The 16,989-nt window shown below is 40.5% G+C and overlaps 1 protein-coding gene across 2 annotated transcripts in view; it reads right to left on the bottom strand.

Annotated features, from left to right (window-relative positions):
• Nucleotides 1-16,926, bottom strand: part of UMAD1 (UBAP1-MVB12-associated (UMA) domain containing 1) — a 303,924-nt gene extending 286,998 nt beyond the window's left edge. The window contains exon 1 of one of the 2 annotated variants that reach the window (XM_029588947.1): nt 16,782-16,926. The gene's annotated coding sequence lies outside the window, so the exon portion shown is untranslated. The remainder of the gene's footprint in view (nt 1-16,781) is intronic. The other variant, XM_029588948.1, reaches the window with a different exon arrangement.
• Between the last annotated feature and the right edge of the window lie 63 nt (nt 16,927-16,989).

The following is a 16,989-nucleotide window of genomic DNA, read 5'->3' as shown; positions in this document are numbered from 1 at the left end:
ATAAGCTGGCAGGGCCCAGAAGGTCTAGAAAGGCCACAGGGAACAGGCAGGAAAACCGGAAAATGATAAGACCTACTATGTGTGCTACCCAGTATTTGTGAGATTCCTGAACTTCAAGGTGAGCTGCCTAATTTGTTTGTTTTGCTTCGCACTGCACTTTGTTTTCACTGTAAATAAACTGCACTTAACAGGCAGAGTTTACCTCCTCTTTCCTCTGGCTATTTCCAAGTTGCTACCTCTTGACTTATCAAACCATGAACCTGATTCACTAAGCTATTTTCCCATAGACACAGAATGGGAAAAGTAGACAGAGCAAAAATCACAACCTGAGAGGTTAGAAAGGTGAAAGTATTTGTTCAATCCAGGAATTATCTAAATGACTAATTAAAGGCCTAATGAGCCCATCAACCTTTTAAGCATTATTAACAACTTTTTCAAAAAGAAGTAATGACTCAAATGGAATGGTATCTAAACTTTTGCATATTTCATATTCACTGTTTTATTATTTTCAATCTGTTAAAAATCGGCAAATAAAATAGTAATTTTCCATTCAAAATTACAGAAAAATATTGTATTAACTTTGTACCAGGTAGAGGTTGGGTTATTAACTTCATCTCCACAAAATGGTAAAATCATTCCTGTCAATCTGACTTCAGACAAGAAGAGGAGCAGACAGAAATGAGGCAAGTCAGAACAAGCATGGTGCCAAGAAAAACGGCCTCCCTCTTCAGATGCAAGGTCTAGAGACCTCATGGACAAATGAGATTCTCATATTAAAAAGGTTCTAATGGATAGAGATCCAAAATGAAGGAGTGTTTGAAGCTCTGCCTTTTTCCTGATTTGCCTATTCCGCAATGCCGCATACTAAGAGGAAAGGACGGATTCAGGTGGATTCCTCGGCTCCCCCCCTCCCCCCCACATGCCTCTAAATCAGTCACGCATTGAGGGCTTTTACACCTCGATGGATTGTCTACCTCTGGGTGGGAGGTCCACTGCTGGTGCTATGCACACCCCGGCACTGCTGGACACATAAACATTGCTAAGCCCCGGAGCTCCCATGACTCCTTCTCCCCTGCTCCACGACTCAGCTCTGGGTCTGGGCCAGCCACCACAACAGAAGTTGACGGGAGAGTTGGCGGTTGCTGAGGCGGATTCCTTTGCCTCCATCGTGGGTTCTGCATTCGGCGGCGCTACAGATTCTTTGCTGCCGCGGCAGACTAAAGCGGCTGAAGCAGTTTATCTAAGCCATTGTGCCTTGGCTTCTACTCCTGTTGGGTGAGAAGAACAGTCAGGCCCCTTTCTTAGGGCTCCAGTACTGTTGGGAATGTGCGATAAGTGCTATTTCAAAGCTGAACTTGGTTAAACCTCAGGTTATCACTTTGGTCACTGTTTGGAATGCTTTAATTTCCCTTGAAACATCTATAAACTACATTAACTTCAATTATGACTGATACACAATGTATTCAACTTATGGATCCATTACTTGTCTCTCATACTTCTAAGATTAATGATCTGTATTCTCGGGTTAATCATTTGCAATCTATTCAGAGTGGCCTGGTTCAGGGAAAACTTGCTAATTCTAAAAGAATGGAGATCATGGAAAAATCTCTCAGATATTCAAATCTGAGAGTCTTCAATTTTCCTTATGTAAATATAATATCTCCACGTAACCAGTTTAAAAAATATCTTCCGGATGTTTTGCAATTCCCACCTGATACTATCCCACCTATTTCCAAGATTTATTTTTCCTCTACCGAGAAGAAAGAAAACTTGATACTCCAGTTTCTCAATTGCAGATTCCTGGGACTGCGGACCTTTCAGCTTTCTAAGAAACTTTGGGGAAGGTCAAGTGGAATTCTGTGGGACTTTACCTGTTAGTTTTGTTTTTACTCTGATCGGGATTCAATCTTAAAACTTTTTCTACGTAATAGGGATAAACTATACTATGGCCAGAAGATCTGGATATACCTCGATATCACGAGATCTACCCAGCAACGCAGGAAGAAATTTCTGGCAATGTGTCAAGAGACCAGACAGCTGGGTACTCAGATTACTATTCGCTACCCCTGTACATGTGTATTGAAGTTGAATAATGCTCGGTATGTTTTCTTTGAGCCGTCTCAATTGCGGTTTTTCCTCGATTCGCATACAACATCTGAAAGCGCTTGCTAACCTTGTCATGGTAGTATAATATTCCTTTTTCTCCCTTATAAATTCCTTTTCCCTTTTACCAAGCTGTTTGTGCTCATTTATTACCCTTGGATCTCCCAGATTTCTTTGTACCGGGTTGAATAATTACCTTGTAACTAAGGTGGATACTGTGTTTATCCTACCCTGTTTTCTTAGATTAGCTTGATTGCCATCTAGTTTATGTAATAATTCAATAAATAAAAATTTTAAAAAAAGGTTCTAATGGAGAAGTTCTGCTTTTCCTTGTGAGGAACCTATGGGGAAAAATCATCTGTAAGACAGACATTTGCAGTTCTCATTTTCACCCAGATTTTCTGGGTGACTGATGGCCCTCCCAGGTACTGTGAGAGCCATTGATCAGTCACTAGCCCTACTTTCACTGTGAAGTCCTCTTCTCATGTTTCTTTGACTTGGTCAAAGGTATGCCTCATTTAATAATGCTCAGTTGTGCTGACCATTGCTGCAGAGTGTTCTAGCAATGTGTCTTCATTCCCAGGGCTCACTACAGATGTGGGTATCATTTCTTTATCCCTAACCACAGGGTAAATGTCAGCTTTCACGCAAGCCCAAACAACTGCCATGATTCTACAGGAATGACAGGGATATTAAGCTGAAAAGTCATTTACACAAATTAATAAACAGAATAGAAAAAGGTCTGAATTAGCATAAAGCAGAAGCTTTTATGTGTTCTGCCACATGCCTGATATATGCTGTGTACTTTTCTGGGTACAAAAACAAATGAACAGAACACCAAACTGAAACAAATATTTATTTTAAAAAAGGTCTGAATCTAATTTGAACAGCAAGCATACAGCTACTTGTACCACTAAGTTTGCATTTGTCACAAGCCCTACATTTCTAGAAGCCCTCCTCTCCTGCAGGGAAAAGCCTCCAGCTGAAAAGTACTGAAAAGAAGCAGTTTTCACCCACCATGTGTGGTTAGTGGTCTCCACCCAGCATCCTCAAGCCCACAAGGGCCAGAAGCAACACATACATAACACCTTAAGCTTCAAACTGCAAAACAAGTTGCTGGGTAAAGCATTCCAGGTACCTGGTTGCTGTGCAAATAATGCTGCAGGGAATTTGTATACTTGGGTGCCAGATGGAAAATACTCCAGGGGGATCTTGCATAATCAACCTCAAGGTAAAGCAGACCATCACCTGTTCTTGTTGAGTATCTTGCTTGCTTTAAAGTACCACAGCACCTTCTGATGGCAACAGGCTGGCTGAGTTAGTACAGAAAAACAGACACACCACCAACTTCACATTCTGAGAGTAACTCTCAGTCTTTGCTACATGTAAGCAGTTTAAGATACTATTAGTTACTTATTTTTTCTTGTACAAAGAAATTATTTTTCTACTAACATAACCATCTCTTTTTCACAAAATTATAATTGAGTTAATTTCTGATAACTTTTCATGTAAGGGGAAAACACTCCCCATGACCTGCTCTTTCTTAAAACACTATCATGCTAAAACACTTAAAACACTATCATGCTAAAAGGTTCAGTTTGGTTTAAAGAAGTATTCTTAAATCTCAAAATAGCCTTCAGTGCCCTTGTTCCATTAATTTCTGATTCTTCTTCTTAAGGATAATTCCATTTTCCTTGAAGGAAATATTGAGTAACATGGACAAATTATCCAGCTAAAGGTAATTACGTGCTCCCGGTGCTGCCACTGCAGCTTCTGACAGAAGCTGAGCTGGAAGCGTAAGTTACCCACAGTTTACTCTTCAGCAGTGCTAAGGGCTTCTTACCTGTTCAGATGCAGCTAATTCAGCTCAAAGTAAAAACTGGAATTGCTCAAACTGCAATATAATGGAAGCATAAAAAAAAACCAAAAGCCAAGTTTGCTTACCGTACATGGTGTTTTCCATAGACAGCAGGATGAACTGGCCCTGCTCTCTGGGTGATGTGCTCCGGGCAGCACTGGACGGAGCTTTCCCTTAGAATACACAGCTTTGCTCTGTGCGCATGCACAGTCGTTTGTTGCGCGATCACCTCTTCTCCTCAGTTGATAACAAAGCTAAGATAGTGCAGCAATGCAAAGGGAGGCTTTCCAGGGAGAATGGCAGGACCACATGGCTAAGTCATCCTGCTCTCTATGAAAAACACTGTTTATGGTAAGCAAGCTTGCTTCCCCCCCCCCCCCCCCCATCAATAACAGGCTGATTTAGCCATGCTCTCTGGGAGTCCCCCGCTTAGGGTTGCATTGAAAATATATATATATATATATATATATATATATATATATATATATATATATATATATATATACACACACACACACACACACACAGTTCACTGATTATTGAGGATGATGTAATACTTAGAGAATGTCAGTTCGTACTTGTACTGTGCGCAACCTACCCTTTTTGTGGACAGCCTTGACCTCTTGTGGTATGATATAACACTGATGAGCCCACCAAGCAGACTGATACGGACTGCTGGTCAAGACAGTAATGAGATGTGAAAGTATGCATAGACGACCATGTCACTGCCTTACAAATGTCCAGCAAGGGTACTTCATATAAAAATGCTAGAGAAGCTACAGTGGCTCTAACTTGAGGTGATTTAACAGAGCCTGTTAGCTTAGAGGAATGGGATGTGTAGCAGAACTGAATGCATTGAGTTATCCAATTCACTAAGGTCCTTTTCGTCACCAGAGCACCTGGCGCATTTGGAGTGAACGATACAAACAACTGGGATGCACGTTTGGCTGTTTAAGTTCTCCTTTTGTAGTAAGCTTACGCTCTATTGCAGTCCAAGGTATATAGCAACTTTTCTCTGTTTTCAGTATGTGGCTTTGGAAAGAATGTAGGCAGCGTGATTGTCTGATGTAGATGGAAAGCAGATACGATTTTTGGTAAGAAAGATGGATGCATCCACAAAATAACTTTGTCATGGTACAACTGTAAATATGGGGAATAGTGATGCGGCACCATTGCACTTAAGTGGACTCTGATAGGGGAGGCTGCTGGTCCTGCTACAAACAACATATCTAAAAACCACAACAGAAGTTCAGGGGCATAGGAGAATGGACCAATGTCATTTGTATGACACCAAAGAAGGTATCTATGCCACTTGCAAGCATAATTCTTTCTTGCCCACGGTTTTCTGGCCGATACAAGAACGTCCTGAATTCCTCGTGGCAGCTGGAGGTGGTCTAGTACCCTCCTTTCAATCTCCACGCTGTCAGTTGAAGGGATGCATGCATCGGGTGTAGCAGGGTGCCCCCTTCCTGTGCCAGTAGGTCTGCACTGCTCCTAAGGAGAACGGTGGAGCAATGGAAAGTTAAATGAGATAGGCAAACCAAGGCTGTCTCGGCCAAGCTGCAGCAATCAGAATTAGTTCTGCCTCGTCCGCGATGCATTTTTGCACCATCTGAGATATTAATGGTATTTGGGGGGGGGGGGGGGTATGCATAGAATAGATCCCCCACCCAGGGAATGAGGAAGGCTTCCTGTGAGTATCTTATTGGGCTTGGATAGACAGAGAAAAACTGGTACAGTTTCCTGTAAACCGATCCATACATGGCATGTCCCATGTGACGAAGAGATCATTCACCACACCCTAGTGCAGGGAACCACTCGTGGGGTTGAAAGATCCTGCTGAGCTTGTCGACTCGAACTTCTGCCCATTCCAGAATTTACACTGCTTCCCCTGCACAACACTCTGGAACCAAATCCACCTTTGTTTATGTAAAATATTGCCTCCTGATTGTTCTTGTGTATCATAAACACTTTTACTGAAGCTGAGATGTAAAAGTACGAATAGCATTCTTCATCGATCTCAACTCCAGAAGGTTTATTTGAAAGTTGATCTTTGTGGGAGACCATAACCCCTATGGTATTTAGATCATACAAATGGGCTCCCCAATCTTTTGTTGATGCGTCTGTTGTTAGGAAAGAGATCTAAGCATCATAGTGGATAATACATTGAAATCGTCGGCCCAGGGTGCTGGGGCAATCAAAAAAGCAAACAGATTGTTAGGAATTATTAAGAAGGGAATGGAAAATAAAATGGAGGATGTCATAATGCCTCTGTATCACTCCATGGTGAGACCGCACCTTGAATACTACAGATTATGGTTCCACATAACACTTCCTGGGCACATACTCTTTCCTTAGTGTCTTTATATCTAACAACTATTAATACATGGCTTTCACACAACCGGTTAAAATTAAATCCAGCAAAAACAGAAATTGTCCATCTCACTTCCATTTCAGAATCGTCTATAGGTCCCCCCTCTCATTTCCTGTTTAATGGTACATCTATTCCTATTTCTAAATATGCAAAAAATTTAGGCGTAACTATTAACACAGATTTATCCATGAAGCAACACATTTCATTAGTAACAAGAAACTCTTTTTACAAATTACAACTTTTGAAGCATCTTCGTCCATTACTATTCTTTCGAGACTTTTGCATCATTCTTCAATTTCTTATTTTGTCAGGTCTTGACTACTGTAATTCTCTATATATAGGTCTTCCAGATAATGCGATCCATCCACTATAATTAGTCCAGAATGTAGCAGCCAGTATCCTATCAGGCACCTCAATTAGAAATCACATTACTCCAGTACTTCAGACATATCATTGGTTACCAATAAAATTCAGAATTTATTTATTTTTTTTTTTTTTAAGGGTTTTTTATATACCGAGGCACGTTTGCAAAACATCACCTCGGTTCACATTGTAACATAACTTAGCAACAAGCTTTACAATATTATCATTTTTTTTAACAGGGAGAGGGTTAACAATGGTAGGAGAATATGATACGAGAATTATATACATATGTACATATTAGTTCAAATAATTGAATTAAATCAGAGCAATTAGAGTACAGTACAAAATTCTTACTATCATCCACTCACTCATCCATAACTCTTCTTCTACTAGACTCTGCTCCCTCCTCCATATTTACAAGCCCACTAGAAACTTAAGATCTCTAACAAAAAACTTTCTTGATATACATTCACCTCGGCAAGCACATCTAGACATCACAAGAAAAAGGGCCTTTTCAGCAGCAGGTCCTATCCTTTGGAATGCATTACTGAATTCATTAAGATCCCTATCCAATTCAATTAATTTCAAAAAATCTTTAAAAACATCTCTCTTTCAAATGGCTTTCAAAATTACTCCTATCAAACAATAATTATTTTACATTCATACCACCATTCTTCCCTCTCCACCTTTTCAACTACATGGCACTTACTTCGATTATGTTATGTCTGAATGTTGAAATTTAATAATTTATGGATTTTTATTTATTGTGTTTTTATTTTTATTACAGTTTTTTGTAATTTTAATTGAAAATTTTATTTTTATGATTTATATTTTTGTACATCGTTTTGACTAAACCTTGTTTGTAAAAGCGGTATAGAAACATTTTTAAATAAATACTGTGAGATTCCAATAATAAGAAAAGTAGTCCAAGTGCCTGAGCTAAAAAATTCTAACTTATCCCTATCAATTAAAAAGCAGAATGAAAATACAAACAAAAAACAAACTTTGAAATGTTTGTATGCTAATGCCAGAAGTCTAAGAAGATGGGAGAATTAGAATGTATAGCAGTGAAGGATGACATAGACTTAATTGGCATCTCAGAGACAAGGTGGAAGGAGGATAACCAATGGGACAGTGCTATACCGGGGTACAAATTATATCACAATGACAGAGAGGACCACCCCGGAGGCGGTGTGGCGCTTTATGTTCAGGGATGGCACAGAGTCCAACAGGATAAACATCCTGCATGAGACTAAATGCAAAATTGAATCTTTATGGGTAGAAATCCCTTGTGTGTCGGGGAAGACTATAATGATAGGGGTATACTACCATCCACCTGGTCAAGATGGTGAGATGGACAGTGAAATGCTAAGAGAAATTAGGGAAGCTAACCAAATTGGTAGTGTGGTAATAATGGGAGACTTCATTTACCCCAATATTGACTGGGTAAATGTATCATTGGGACACGCTAGAGAGATAACGTTCCTGGATGGAATAAATGATAGCTTTATGGAGCAACTGGTTCAGGAACCGACGAGAGGGGGAGCAATTTTAGATCTAATTCTCAGTGGAGCACAGGACTTGGTGAGAGAGGTAACGGTGGTGGGGCCACTTGGCAATAGTGATCATAATATGATCAAATTTGAATTCATGACTGGAAAAGGAACAGTGTGCAAATCCACGGCTCTCGTGCTAAACTTTCAAAAGGGAAACTTTGATAAAATGAGAAAAATTGTTAGAAAAAAACTGAAAAGAGCAGCTACAAAAGTAAAAAATGTGCAAGAGGCGTGGTCATTGTTAAAAAATACCATCCTAGAAGCACAGTCCAGATGTATTCCACACATTAAGAAAGGTGGAAAGAAGGCAAAACGATTACCGGCATGGTTAAAAGGGGAGGTGAAAGAAGCTATTTTAGCCAAAAGAACTTCATTAAAAAATGGGAAGAAGGATCCAACAGAAGAAATAGGATAATGCATAAACGTTGGCAAGTTAAATGTAAGACTTTGATAAGACAGGCTAAGAGAGAATTTGAAAAGAAGTTGGCCGTAGAGGCAAAAACTCACAGTAAAAACTTTTAAAAATATATCTGAAGCAGAAAGACTGTGAGGGAGTCAGTTGGACCGTTAGATGATCCAGGGGTTAAAGGGGCACTTAGAGAAGATAAGGCCATCGCGGAAAGATTAAATGATTTCTTTGCTTCGATGTTTACTGAAGAGGATGTTGGGGAGATACCCGTACTGGAGAAAGTTTTCATGGGCAACGATTCAGATGGACTGAATCAAATCACAGTGAACCTAGAAGATGTGGTAGACCTGATTGACAAACTGAAGAGTAGTAAATCACCTGGACCGGATGATATACACCCCAGAGTTCTGAAGGAACTAAAAAATTAAATTTCAGACCTATTAGTAAAAATTTGTAACCTAGGATTAAAATCATCCATTATACCTGAAGACTGGAGGTCAGCTAATGTAACCCCAATATTTAAAAAGGGCTCTAGGGGCGATCCAGGAAACTACAGACTAACTTCAGTGCCAGGAAAAATAGTGGAAAGTGTTCTAAACATCAAAATCACAGAACACATAGAAAGACATGGTTTAATGGAACAAAGTCAGCATGGCTTTACCAAAAGCAAGTCTTGCCTCACAAATCTCCTTCACTTTTTTGAAGGAGTTAATAAACATGTGGATAAAGGTGAACTAGTAGATGTAGTATACTTGGATTTTCAGAAGGCGTTTGACAAAGTTCCTCATGAGAGGCTTTTAGGAAAAGTAAAAAGTCATGGGATAGGTGGCGATGTCCTTTCGTGGATTGCAAACTGGCTAAAAGACAGGAAACAGAGAGTAGGATTAAATTTATTTATTTTATTTAACAGTTTTATATACCGCAGTTCAGGTAACATAGTTACTAATCACTTCGGTTCACATTTCAACAAATATAATGACAATATAAAGACTCGTTTATAATGTCTTACATAGAACAGGGTGATTTAAATGGACAATTTTCTCAGTGGAAGGGAGTGGGCAGTGGAGTGCCTCAGGGATCTGTATTGGGACCCTTACTTTTCAATATATTTATAAATGATCTGGAAAGAAATACGACGAGTGAGATAATCAAATTTGCAGATGATACAAAATTGTTCAGAGTAGTTAAATCACAAACAGATTGTGATAAATTGCAGGAAGACCTTGTGAGACTGGAAAATTGGGCATCAAAATGGCAGATGAAATTTAATGTGGATAAGTGCAAGGTGATGCATATAGGGAAAAATAACCCATACTATAGTTACACAATGTTAGGTTCCATATTAAGTGCTACAACCCAAGAAAGAGATCTAGGCGTCATAGTGGATAACACATTGAAATCGTCGGTTCAGTGTGCTGCAGCTGTCAAAAAAGCAAACAGAATGATGGGAATTATTAGAAAGGAAATAGTGAATAAAACGGAAAATGTCATAATGCCTCTGTGTCGCTCCATGGTGAGAGCGCACCTTGAATACTGTGTACAATTCTGGTCGCTGCATCTCAAAAAAGATATAATTGCGATGGAGAAGGTACAGAGAAGGGCTACCAAAATGATAAGGGGAATGGAACAGCTCCCCTATGAGGAAAGGCTAAAGAGGTTAGGAGTTTTTAGCTTGGAGAAGAGAAGGCTGAGGGTGGATATGATAGAGGTGTTTAAAATCATGAGAGGTCTAGAACGGGTAGATGTGAATCAGTTATTTACTCTTTCGGATAATAGAAAGACTAGGGGGCACTCCATGAAGTTAGCATGTGGCACGTTTAAACTAATCGGAGAAAGTTCTTTTTTACTCAACGCACAATTAAACTCTGGAATTTGTTGCCAGAGGATGTGGTTAGTGCAGTTAGTATAGCTGTGTTTAAAAAGGATTGGATAAGTTCTTGGAGGAGAAGTCCATTACCTGCTATTAATTAAGTTGACTTAGAAAATAGCCATTGCTATTACTAGCAACGGTAACATGGAATAGACTTAGTTTTCGGGTACTTGCCAGGTTCTTATGGCCTGGATTGGCCACTGTTGGAAACAGGATGCTGGGCTTGATGGACCCTTGGTCTGACCCAGTATGGCATGTTCTTATGTCTTATGTTCTTAATTCTTGTCACCACATCTCAAAAAAGGTATAGTTGCACTGGAGAAAGTGCAGAGAAGGGCAACCAAAATGATAAGGGGCATGGAATGGCAGCCCTATGAGGAAAGACTAAAGAAGTTAGGGCTGTTCAGTTTGGAGAAGAGACGACTGAGAGAGGATATGATAGAAGTCGACAAAATCATGAAAGGACTTGAACAATTTAATGTAAATCAGTTATTTACTCTCTCAGATAATAAAAGAACCAGGGGGCATTCCATGAAGTTAGCAAGTAGCTCATTTAAAACAAGTCGAAGTGAATTGTTTTTCACTCAGCACATAGTTAAGCTCTGGAATACATTGCCAGAGGATGTGGTTAGTTAGTGTAACTGGGTTTTAAAAAGTTCTGGATAAGTTCCTAGAGTATAAATCCATAAACTGCTATAGTAGCTGTGATCTATCTAATGTTTGGGTGCTTGCCAGGTACTTGTGACTTGGATTGGCCACTGTTGGAGACAGGATACTGGGCTTGATGGACCCTTGTATGGCATATCTTATGTTCTTATGTTATGATTAGCTGATGCATCGGTGGGGGGGGGGGGGGGGGGCAAAATGGTGCTCTTTAGTTAATTCAATCATACACAAAAGGAATCGGTTCCAATATTATATCTAAGTCTTTCACCATCCATCTGATAATGTAGAATATATCAAATATATCAAAAAGTGAGATCGAAAGTTTTAAGATATAAACGGGATCGCATCAGCAAGCCTTTTGATGACGTGCCTGGTGCAACCAAGCCGTCCGGTCTTATCTATCATTTGCGACCCGTGTATTGATAGAAATTATTTGTGCTTTTGATAATTTATCATTGTATCAATGTGCTCGAATAGCCCTTGAAAGAGTCTTATGAAATCAATGGTGTTGTATCCGTGACCCGACAGCGGCCGTGTTTCGCAGCATAGCTGCTTCTTCAGGAGTCATTCATCAAAAATAAGTTCTACAGGAAACAAGTCTCCTTCAGTCAAATCTTTTACAACGCCGGGCTAGACACATGCCTTTAGCCACCTAGTTAAGACACATGCCTTTAGCCACCAGGCTATGTCTATTTTCATTGCATGAGTTAGCACTACCCTTTTGGAGATTGGGCCGTTTTCAAACTTTTCCTGTGGGTAAACAGATGTCTGCCCATAGAAAATCCCCACTGAAAAATGTCTTCCCCAGGCTGCAAGTAAAACTACCCAAACTGTTCATAGTGCAGGTACTTTTACCCACATCAGACAAAGGGTGGGGTAAAGTCAGGGGGAGGGAATGTTTGAGTCGGTACATTCAAAGCAGGCACAAATGTATATTCTCAGAGTGCAGCCCTGTTAATGACAGGCCAAATTTTCAAAAAAAAATCCCCATGCAGAGTTTCCCTTTGAAAATGTGTTTGCAGGCCAGCAAGCACTCAGGCTGTTTAAAAAGGAGGCTTTCCTGCCAATTTTGGGAAATTCAAGGGCAAAAGCATCTCTGATGCCATGTGCCATAAATTAACATGAAATGGTAGGAGCCAACTTAGAGACGGGGGGGGGGGGCTCATCAAAAGCCCCAGTGGTACAGCACAGAGTGCTAGACCTGTTAATTGTGCATCCAAAAGAAAACTGCACTCAGAACATAAAAACATCAAAAGTTCACATGGAACATACTCTTAAGCATGCTGCATTGCTTCAGTTATTATAGATGTTGCTAATTTTTAAATCCTTCCAGTAACTCATCTGGAGCCTTTTTAGCACAGTCATGCCCTGAACAAGGCAGCTCCCTAATTCTCTGGAGAATTGCAGAGGAACTACTTATGAAAATGTAAACAGTTCAGAGAAGCACTTTAAGCATACAAACCCAGGTTAAAATATTACCCAAATTATTACAGGACAAAACATTCATTGCATTTTCAGTCTTTTTACCTCATTTGAACTACAATGATAAGTCTTATTACTAGCACATTTCAAAAAATTATATCCTATGAAAGATTTTTTGCTGTTTACTTATGTAAAGCAAATTTAATCTGATACATCTGAACATTACCAAAATCTCTCTTACGGATATCAATAATTGGAATTTGTACATTTTCAGACCAAGTCTCTCTCTTTTTCCCCCGAGTACAGAACTGGTAGAAAATGGCACAGTTACAGGCCTCTACTAGTCAGAGAGAATATCAGCTCTAACTTTGTGGACTGATATAAGTCTGCATAAAAACTATGCTGAAATTCAGCACACAGTTTCTTAATGCAGATGCTGAAAAAAAATTAAACTCCCAGTGCAGTAAGCAAGTGATATGCTAATGCATTTGGAATTAAAAATGTATGCAAACACATTTTTAATTCCAAATGCATTAGCATATCAAATACCCAAATTAAAATATATGCTGATCGTACATTTTAAGTTGGGTGGCAGGAGAATTGGCTCAGAGAAGATTTAAATGCACATATATCATTGTTTTGTATGCATTAAAGATTTAAGTGCACAAAAAATGATTTATGCTCGTGCTATGCACACAGAATATGACTTATGCGCACAAAAATGCTTTCAGCACAGAAAACATTTTGTGCACATAAATTGTTTTTATGCTCAGAAAACATGTTGTGTGTGCACATTTTTTGTGCATAAAATTCCTTGCTGCACCAGGAATACAGTTTGCATACAAGAAAATGTGCGCACATCTGTGGGTAAAACCACGTGCTCTCCTGAGCGCACCTTATACATTGGGTCCCTTGAAAGCTGGAAACATGAAAGACTCCTCTAGGGCGATATCTTGATTTAGGATAAAGTCATCTGTGCTACAGCCAGCTTTGTCTATATGTGGGCAAGGGAAAAAGTAAAGGGGCTATACATAAAAATTCCAAATATAACAAATAATAAAAATTTCAATGTGGTAGATATAGGTAAAAGGTAAAAAAAAAAAATTGAAATTATTTTTGGATTTATGTGAAGTTTACATCAATAAATGGCATTTTAAACTAAATAAAGCAGAGATGATTATACCAATTTTCAATCAATATCAAATCAATATAGTAATGTCACTATATATATACATATACACACACACACACACACACACACACACAGCTAACTTATCATGTATGGAAAACTCATAATAACGAGGAGATATGTAAACTTGTTGCATCTAGGTTGAGAGTGCATCAAGCTAGGTAGAAAGAGCATTGTACAAAACAACTCTTTTACTTTTCATCACTCCAAAAGACGGAAAATCTTCACTGATGTCAACTTTGCTGTTCGTACCTCTGACTGTGAATATAAAACTGTCCACCAAAACCTACCCCAACCCCCAAACCTCACCCTGAATTGATAGTGCCCCCCTTTTACTGTGGTCTCTCTCTCTCTCCCCTGAACTGCCATTTGCGATAAAAACTTTTTTGTTCGGTTACATGCCTCACCATGCAATATGAAAAATAGCACGGGTGCAATAAATGTATCGCGCGCTGCAGTCGCATTAAAATTAGCCTAGCTAAGCCCCCTTTTTTATTACGGGTGCTATTTTCATTATATTTATAGCATTTTGATGAATCTAGGGGTATATGAGCAACCAGTTCTCTTGGAATCAGTAATTAATACCCTTTTCAGTAGATGTCATCTTATTTACAAAGCAATCACTCTATACTCCCAATAATCAAGCTATAATTGGCCTTGAAAATCTTTTTTTCCCATCAAAACTTGAGCACTATTATTAGTGAGCCTTTGAAATGCATAAACATATCTCCAAACTTGGAGGCCCACAGATCTTTTACAATTCTAAAATAAACTAAAATATAATTGAATCCCAGCATGAACCTAGTAAAACCAGCTTCACTAACAGCACCTACACTCAGGAGCCGATGCAATAAAGAGCACCCAACCTAGCACACAGCTTTACACATGGTTGGACGCAAGTTTTGGACGCGCTAGACTAGCACCCGATGAAATAAGGAGATTAGCCCATCTAAAACATGCACCCAAACAAATGCACAGCCGATAACACCCATCACATGTAAATTCCATGTAGATGAGGCTATTAGCTATTACCCCCGATGCAGAAAATCACTGGGCACCCAATGCACACTTTTTAATGTGGCAAATTTAACTCCAGCCCCGGAGGTGGCATAAAGTCAATCCGTGAGTCAAGGGCTCATGAAAAATTTAAAAAATCAGTCCTCTGTGGTTCCTCTTACTTAGTAACATTGTGACACAAATTTTCTTCTTGCAGTGTTGAAAAATAGATGATTAAAAAAAAATTTCTGGATGCACAATTTAGATGCCCATAGCAAGGGGTGCCCGATGCAGTTAAGTGCTAGGGATGCACAATTCTTTCCTAGTACAGCCCTTTTTTACGCAGCATTTAAATACTGCATCTGGCGCCCAGGGGATGTGGCTGCGTGCGTGTTAGGAAAATGGGCACTCAATATGCAACAGCCCCTCAGAGCTTCAGTGCATAGAGTAGTTTACTTGCTTACAGCTCGATCCAGTAAAGTCCGCGGGAGAGCGGACGAACGCCCGCTCTCCCGGCGCGCGCACCGGCCCCTCGCCGGTGCGCGCTATCCAGTATTTAAATGAGGCGACGCGGTGCAAACGGGGAAAAGGAGGCGCTAGGGACACTAGCGCGTCCCTAGCGCCTCCTTTTTGTCAGGAGCGGCGGCTGTCAGCGGGTTTGACAGCCGACGCTCAATTTTGCCGGCGTCGGTTCTCGAGCCCGCTGACAGCCACGGGCTCGGAAACCGGACGCCGGCAAAATTGAGCGTCCGGTTTTCGGCCCGACAGCCGCGGGCCGAATTCAAAATTTTTTTTTATTTTTTTTTTTACTTTTTTTTACTTTTGGGGACCTCCGACTTAATATCGCTATGATATTAAGTCGGAGGGTGCACAGAAAAGCAGTTTTTACTGCTTTTCTGTGCACTTCCCTGGCGCCGGAAGAAATTAGCGCCGACCTTTGGGCGGCGCTAATTTCTTAGAGTAAAATGTGCGGCTTGGCTGCACATTTTACTTACTGGATCGCTAGGGAATACCTAATAGGGCCATCAACATGCATTTGCATGTTGAGGGCGCTATTAGGTGCCGCGGGCGGGCCGCGTGTTTTCCTCCCCTTACTGAATAAGGGGTAAGGGAAAACACGCGTCCAGAGCAGGGTGACAGTGCGCTCCGACGGAGCACACTTTACTGGATCGAGCTGTTAGTTTTGGCGGAGATAGGTAAAGAGGAGAAACAACTGATAGGGAACACATACTGATGAGGGGGGTCCAATTCAACACTGCCTCCACCCCCCAAAAAATACACCTATGCTTCAGTGCTTCAGAAGCAAGAGTCAACAAACACCTTTTTATTGGACTAAATGCATCTGTGGCAAGCTTTGAAAGCAATGCTCCATTCATCAGATCAGTGAAGAAACAGTGCAGTTACAATAGGTTTAAATAGTACAAAGTCATCTAGGTCATAGGCTGTATGCAAGCATCATTACAGTTTAAAAAAGGAGGGAGAATGCCAGAGGTGATGAGAAAAACTTTGCAGTTCCGAGTCTATGTTTGATAATGGGTGAAAAAGTTAATGTTCTTATTAAGTACTTTTATGTTTGTTTCAAAATGTTTGAGCAACCTAATTTCAAAGGTTTCAGAACCAGAGCAGCAAGCACAGGGCTTCACGTTGGCATGGCAACCACAGATCGAAACCCATCAGTTACAGAGATGCGTTCATTGCCTCATCAGAAGTGCAAGAATCGATCACCAGTTCACCCTAGGTCGCACCGCTCAAACGGTTCCCGATCCCGTTGCTCTCACAACATCTTCTGCACCCCAAGTCCTTCACCAATGCCTCCAGACTTCCATCCGACGACCAGCCTCAGTCTGCAGTCCACTTCCCTTCCCCAATAACGTCCCGACAGCTCGGGGCGCTCGTTCACACACTATGGCACGGTATAGCGATATCACATAAAAAATAATGCTATCTGCAATAAAGATGGTTAAATATTTCTTACCACCTTCAGGCTATTTTATCTGAGCCTAACGCTGCTCCAAGACACCAAGCCGGCTCACGCGCTACAGCGAGAATGCAACGCAGTGCACTTCTCTACCCGAGATAGGCGCACCAGCGGCAGCCCAGCCCAGGCGGCACATGCGCAGCATAAGCTGTCACTACGGGACCGGAAACAACAATCGCATGCCCGGAAGCTCTCGCTGGAAGCA

This window comes from Rhinatrema bivittatum, chromosome 2 (assembly GCF_901001135.1).
Source record: "Rhinatrema bivittatum chromosome 2, aRhiBiv1.1, whole genome shotgun sequence".
In the NCBI taxonomy this organism is placed as follows: Eukaryota; Metazoa; Chordata; class Amphibia; order Gymnophiona; family Rhinatrematidae; genus Rhinatrema; species Rhinatrema bivittatum.
The sequence above is the reverse complement of the archived record's forward strand: the minus strand, read 5'-3'. Positions and strand labels throughout refer to the sequence as shown.